Source organism: Bombus vancouverensis, unplaced genomic scaffold (genome assembly GCF_051014615.1).
Source record: "Bombus vancouverensis nearcticus unplaced genomic scaffold, iyBomVanc1_principal scaffold0029, whole genome shotgun sequence".
NCBI classification, from domain to species: Eukaryota; Metazoa; Arthropoda; class Insecta; order Hymenoptera; family Apidae; genus Bombus; species Bombus vancouverensis.
This window is the reverse complement of record NW_027468920.1, coordinates 455,737-462,469: the sequence shown is the minus strand read 5'-3', so window position 1 is coordinate 462,469 and position 6,733 is coordinate 455,737. Positions and strand designations below refer to the sequence as shown.

The window sequence follows — 6,733 nt, the reverse complement described above, 5'->3', positions numbered from 1 at the left end:
GTCAACTGTCATATTGCCCTCGCCCCTGCAAGATATTCTGCGATAATATCGGAGCTATTTCATGGTCAAAGGACGAAATAGTTGCTGAGAGTTCTAAGCACGTCCAAGTGCGTTACTTTTACGTTAAGAACTGCGTATCGAGGGGGATACTAGATTATACTTATGTACCTAGTCCTGAGAATATGGCTGACATTCTCACCAAAGGCCTAAATAGGATTAAGACTCAGCAATTTACCAAAGCTATGGGGCTTGTAGAAACTAGCGATCAAAGGGGAGTGTTGAGAAATGTTAAGTTGGTACGATCGCTGCTTACTACAAGCTAAGTTGGTACGACTTCTAACGACGCTCTTTTGTCTTAGAAGTCGACCACGTTGTTCTATTGACTTGGAGATTCCTGTGTGGTAAGACGTGTTATAAGACTGAAATATATTGGAGAAAACGAATCTAAGTGAATCGTTATTTTATAAACCCAAAACCTTATTAAATAACAATCAAAGCCATGTGTCCTGGGTTTTGGTTATGGTGTATGCAAATTCGTCGGGCGGTAAGTTTGCCAAGCTTAAAGCGTTCTCTATTAGTTTCTTCTGTGTGGTGTATCTTTGCGTCAGTGTATCATGGTACAATGTTTTCATTTCTCGAGTTTATCAGAAATAGGAATAACCTTTTATAGAAAAAGAAAATTTTATATTTATATATATTATATTTTTTTCTTTTCTTTTTCTTCTTCTTTTTTTTTCTTCTTCCCCTTTTTCTTTTTTTTTTTTGTTTTTTTTTATTGTTAATACCTTTGTTTTATTTTAGGTTTTACGTACTTGTTATCAGTGAAAATAAATATTATGAATACTACTTGGATTGGAATTATATACATATATGCGTACAAAATCCATTTCTACATGTTAGATATAATAATATAACAATACTACGTAGATTAATACATAATAAAATATCCTTTTACTCCGGTTATATTTATTACTAACTCTCAATTAATCTATCTTAATTATTTTCTAACCACTTTCTATATTTATCAGCTATTTTATTTCTTCTTGTTAATCTGCGAAATCCATGCATGTACACTTCCTTGTATGGTGATTGATTGTTCACGAGGTAAGTTGCACTTTCACTGTTTTCGTTATTCGTTGAACTAACACGTTTTACATTCAAACAGTAATTGGAACACTCGTAATAAACTTCTTTTCTTTTTCCAAGTTTCCGGTATCTGTGTCATTCGACGAACAGTGCCACGCCTCCACAGCACCGTTATAACATTTAGCGATGCTGCTCTTTGCATTAAGGCAATTGAAGTTAATTCGTTCGTTTATTTTCAGCTGGTACATGGTGTTCCGCAAGCAGGGAGCCATAACCTATTTTGCATGTAGACCTTCTTGTATGATGATTACTTGTTTACAAGGTAACTTTCACTTCCCCTCTTTTAATTATTTATTGAATCGACATGTTGTATATTCAAACAATAATTGGAGTACACATAATAATTTTCCCTTTTTCTTTTTAGGTTTTCGCTATCTGTATTATTCGACGAACAGTGTTACACCTCCTTTTGATTTATCCATAATATAATTATAACATTTAGTAACCTTGTATTTTGCACCGAGAGAATTGAAACTAATTTATTCACTTATTTTAGGTAGCTGTCATACATTGTGTTCCACGAACAACGATCCATAACCTATACTTGCACGTACACTTTCTTGTATGTTGATCACTTGTTTACAAGGTAACTTTCACTTTCACTAGTTAATTGTTCATTGAGTTAACACGTTTTATATTTAAGCAATAATTGAAACACGTATAATAATTTTCCTTTTTCCTTTTAGGTGTTCGATATCTGTAGTATTCGACGAACAGCACTATAACATATACTACCGCACTACGTTGCCCACTGAAATCGCTTTATTCATTGCTTATTTCGATTATGCGCTAGTTTTAACTTGTTTAAATGCACCGTTCGCGGAATCCCTTTTACTTCGATCTTGACGTTTTGGTTCTGCAAGATTTCTAGCACTTTGTATGGTCCAGTATATTGATCGGAGAATTTTCCTTTACTGGGTTCTTTTAGTAAATATATCGAATCTCCTACTTTAAAATCTTGGGGGTTGATTCGTCGGTCGTAATATTCTTTTGATCTTAGTTTGGATTTTATCAAATTTTCTCTTGCCATTCGTTGTACGGTGTTAATTTTATCGAACAGATCTTCGACATATTCTGCGTAAGTTGGTTCCATGTTCTCTTCGATTATTACTTCACCAGTAGGTTCTCTGGCTAGATGTCCAAAAACTAATTCGTGCGGGGAGAATTTCGTTCCTTCGTGTACAGAGGTATTATAGGAAAACATAGCTAATTCTACCCATTCGTCCCAATTTTTGGAATTTTCAATGTATAATTTGAGATATTCTATCAGCACGTGGTGAGATCTTTCGATTGAACCGTTACTTTGTGGATGATATGCCGTCGTGGTATATTGTTTGATGCGGAATCTCTTTGCTACTTTCTTCATTAGTGAGGATGTAAAGTTCGTTCCTTGATCAGTGAGAATAGCTCTCGGTGACCCGAAACGACAAATAAATCGCTTTACATGAACGTCCGCTATCTCCGCTGAAGAGATTCCTCCTAGTGGAATCCCAATTGAGTATTTTGTTAATAAGTCTTGGATAGTTAATATATATTCGTTTCCCTTTTGGGTTTTTGGTAATGGACCTATAATATCCATACTAACCTTATCGAACGCTTTACCTGGTGTGTCTGTAAGTACCATTGGTTGCTTTGCTTTTATTCTTGTGAGTTTCTTCAATTGACATTCCTTACATGTTCTTACGTAATCTTGAATTTCCTTTTTCATATTTTCCCAATAGTAATGTTGTCGTATTCTTTGATAAGTTTTTGTTATTCCTTTGTGTCCTGCTACGCTTGATTCATGTTTTTCTCGTATTATGTTGTTCCGCGCTTCCACAGATGGGGTAATTACTTCCCCAGTGCAAATGGTGATGGTTAAGGTTTTTTCCGTAAATATTTCCTTTAATTTTCTGATTGTATATCGCCAGGGTATTTCCTCCAAGTTTCCTTTGCTAATGCTGAACGAAGTTAACTGTTTTTCATTTACTGCGTCTAATAGAGATCTTAGCGAGTTTAATAAATTTTCTGGTGTTATTGGAATATTTCTATTTTCCTTTATCGGTAGGAATACAATGTATTTTCCAGAATCGTAATTCAATCTTGCTTTTTCTAACATTAAATCTTCATAACGAGGTAATTTTCCCGTTTCCTTCATTTGTAAGGCTCCTTTATCTATCGGATTGCCATGTATATCTATAAATACTACTTTATGGTCATTTACTCTCGCAATTGAGTCTCGGGTTTCTGAAATTCTTAGTTCCGCAATTATCGTAGGTCTCGTGTCCTTTTCTCGTTGTTGAATTAGTTCTGGAATTACAGTGGAGGTCTCTTTTTCGCTTGTTGTATCCGTGCCTTCTTTTTCTCGATTGGTTATTTCTCTATCTGTACTTACATCGATTTCTGCTAATGCTTGGTCTAAATATTTTATGGGGGTTTCTTCTATTGTAAAATGTTTTCGGGTAAAACCCTTTCCTTGATTTTTAGAATCACTGGATTGAGGCAAGACGTGTGGTTTAGCTTCGAATATGGGAGAGTCTTCGGTTGACGTATCTATTTCGAATCTTTTTGAGATAGGATAGCGAATCGGTGAGACTTCCTCTCTCTTTCTGATTGGTAAACAAACTTCCGGAGGGTTCCTAGATAATGCGTCTGCGTTTGCGTTCGCCCTGCCTTCTTTGTATACAATATCAAATTCGAAGTCCGATAACTTTAATTTCCATTTCCAAATTCTTGAAGTAGGATCTTTGATAGAATGCATCCACACTAAAGGTTTATGATCGGTTACGATGGTAAACTTTCTTCCGTAAAGATACGGTCGGAAGTGCATTGCGCTGTAAACAATTGCCAGACACTCCTTTTCTATGGTAGAGTAGTTTTGTTCGGCGGGATTTAATAGCCTTGAGGCATACGCAATCGGCAAATCCTTTCCGATTGGCCCTTGACTCAGTACACCGCTTATTGCATATCCTGATGCGTCTGTAGTAAGGTTAAAGGGTTTCGAAAAGTCTGGATATTGCAGGATGGGTTTCGTCACTAACGCTGTCTTTAAATTATTGAATGCGTTTTCTTGATTTTCTGTCCATTTAAAGGAAGTGTCTTTCTTTAATAGTTGTGTCAATGGTTTCGCGACATTGGGGAAATCGGGGTATAAATCTTCTGTAATATCCTGCTAGTCCCAGAAATTGTTTGATATTTTTCGCCCTCTTTGGTCGTGGAAATTTTGATACGGCTTCGACTTTCTTTGGGTCGGGTTTCACGCCATCCTCACTAATTATATGTCCTAAATAATTCACCTCGTGTCGTAAAAATTCGCACTTATCAGGTTGTAATCGTAATTTAGCTTTCCTCAGTCTTTCCATTAATTTATTAAATTTAATTTCGTGTTCTTGGAGAGACGTGGAATAAAGCACTATGTCATCCAGATAGACGAATAGTTCTATTCCTTGCAGACCAGATAATATTGAATTCATCAAACGTTGAAATGTTGCTGGGGCATCTTTTAATCCAAAGGGCATTCTTTTGAATTGAAAATGCCCGTATGGTGTCGAAAATGCAGTTTTGTGGGCATCTTCCTGTGACATACGGATCTGGTGAAAGCTCGATGCCAAGTCAAACGTGGAAAAATATTTTGCACTTCCTAATTGATCCAATATTTCTGTAATGTTGGGTAGTGGGAAGGCATCGCCAATCGTTTTATCGTTCAATTTTCTATAATCGATGACTAATCTCCAGCGCTTATTTCCTTGCGAATCGGGTTTTTGGGCACAATCCATAACGGGGAGTTATATGGAGATATTGATGGTTCCACTACGTCCGTATCTAGTAGTTCTTGGACCTGTCGATTTATTTCTTCTCGATGTATTGGTGGATATCGATACTGTTTAGTATTGATGGGTATATTATCCGTTGTAATTATCCTATGTTCCAGAACTTCGGTTGCTTCCAATGTATCTCCTGGAATATGAAACCTATCTTGATTATTACGAATCAATTTTTTAGCATTTTCCTTTTCTTCTTCGTTCAAATGTTCGAGTCGTAGTAACTCATTTATTTTATCGTATCTACTTTCCTCCGATCTTAGAACTGTATTGCACGCTGTCCTAGGAAGCGGGGGCGGGGGGGGGGGGGGGATTTTCAAATTCTTTAATTACCATCGTTGGTGTTGTAAATACGTAATCTCTCGAAGTAGTATTTATTACTCTTATGTAACCTTTTCCTTTATGATTCCTCACAACTGCATTACCAAGATAGATTCCCTTGTTCGGCTCGATTCTTGGAATAAATCCCTCTTTTATCTCTGGATTAGCGATATTAATCGAACACGTTATTGAACTTCGCTTCGGTATAATTATTTTTTCTTTAGTATCGAAGGGAATATAAATATTTCCCCATCTGATATGTTTTCCCTCATAATCTAAACGAGCCTTACAACCTGCAAAAAATTCGGATCCTAGGATTCCGTCTTGATCGATTAGCAATGAATCATCGACTACATGAAAAACAACCGGATGGCCCGCAATCTGTATTACCGTCTGCCCTAAGAAGACCAGGCTCGTTGCCGTAATTCCTCGCACTTCGATTGATTCCTTTTCGTCGATGATGGCTGAATCGAGTATAGCAGGTTTCTTGATAATGTTGATTTCCGATCCAGAGTCTAATAATAAACTCGTCTTAGTCTTTAGATCTGGGGAAACTATTCGTGCAGTTGGGGTCGTTGGGGAATCGTTAAATTTTATTGAAATAATTCGGAGAGGTCGCCTTCCGAATCTGAATTCAACTCCTGATGATTTTCCTTCGCCGGTTGCTTGTGCTTCACTCTTTTCCTTTTGCCTTGAGATTCTGGATTCTCTGTCTGTGACCTCGTTTGGTTGTGGGATGACTCCCCCACAATATTTAGTGGTTGTTCGTTCGATCTTATGGTCGGCATTGCGTTCGCTCTGTCTCTCGTTATGGGTGGTGGAGTCGATCTCGCGGGGATGGCTGTCCTTGTTGTGTTTGTTGCCGTCGGCGCCGGTCGCCTGGTTGCCGCCTGTACTCTTGGGCGATTCGGCGTATCGTTCCTTCGTGGCTCGCCCCATTCTCCCGAAGGACGTGTTTGGTTTCCCGATGGTCTCGAAGCATAGGGTACGATTAATCCGGCATCTACTCGGGCTTTAAATTTGTAACAGTCTTTCACTAGATGCCCGGGTTTTTTGCAATAGTTACACGTGATATTTTGTCTTGTAGAATTCAAAAAATTCTGCGATGGAGGTAGCGATCTTCGATCTTGGCGGTTGTTCCTGATATTGTTGTTAGTGTTCGAAGGATGTGCGTTGTCGCGTCTGTAATAGTTCGAGGGTGTCGGTCGTTGGGGTCGCGTTCTATCGGTTATTTGTTTCAATTCGTGTGTTGCTTTGACGGCTTGACGATACGCATCTTCTAAAGTATGGTACCCTGCTATTTTTACTCGCACATATACCTCGTTCGGAAGTCCTTTAACGAAAGCTTCTTTCGTTTCCCAATCTATAGTATCTTGGATATCGGGGGATATGATGCCGTAGTCGCCTCTTTCTCCGTCCATTATTGCCAATCTAAGATTTCTAACGCGATCCATATAATGTAATAT

The 6,733-nt window shown here is 37.9% G+C and overlaps 1 long non-coding RNA gene across 1 annotated transcript; it reads left to right on the top strand.

Moving 5' to 3' along the window:
* The first annotated feature begins 246 nt into the window (after positions 1-246).
* On the top strand, positions 247-1,700 carry LOC143304291 (uncharacterized). Its single transcript, XR_013061023.1, has 3 exons — positions 247-544; positions 1,326-1,408; positions 1,643-1,700. It is a non-coding gene; the product is annotated as an uncharacterized LOC143304291 (long non-coding RNA).
* The last annotated feature ends 5,033 nt before the right edge of the window (positions 1,701-6,733 follow it).